The following is a 411-nucleotide window of genomic DNA, read 5'->3' as shown; positions in this document are numbered from 1 at the left end:
CAGGGCTTGGTGGGGGAGGAATAGCCGAACGGCTAGCTGATGTCAGCCCCCTCACCATTCGCAAAGAAGTCGATGTCTTCATATCTACCAGACTGAGTGTCCTACGACGCGTTCGCGATGCGATGGCTGAAAGCAAAGACCTGCAAAAAGAATATGCAGGTGAAAAAGGAAGAGGCAAAGCAGAAGCTTTAAAGTCGGGGACCTGGTTTTATTAAATTTAGAAACCTTCCTACACATGCAGCCTCTGCTATCTTCAGGACGAAGCTTCGTCCACGGTTCATCGAACCGTTTAAGGTTGTGGCCAAGCGGGATCTAGCGTATACGCTGAACCTTTCAAAACGGATGCGCACCACCCCGTGTTTTACGTGGGCTTGCTCAAGCCGTACCGCGATCCGGCGTAAGTGAACGCGA

Source organism: Plasmopara halstedii, assembly GCF_900000015.1.
Source record: "Plasmopara halstedii genome assembly, contig: Scaffold_1651, whole genome shotgun sequence".
In the NCBI taxonomy this organism is placed as follows: domain Eukaryota; phylum Oomycota; class Peronosporomycetes; order Peronosporales; family Peronosporaceae; genus Plasmopara; species Plasmopara halstedii.
The sequence above is the reverse complement of the archived record's forward strand: the minus strand, read 5'-3'. Positions refer to the sequence as shown.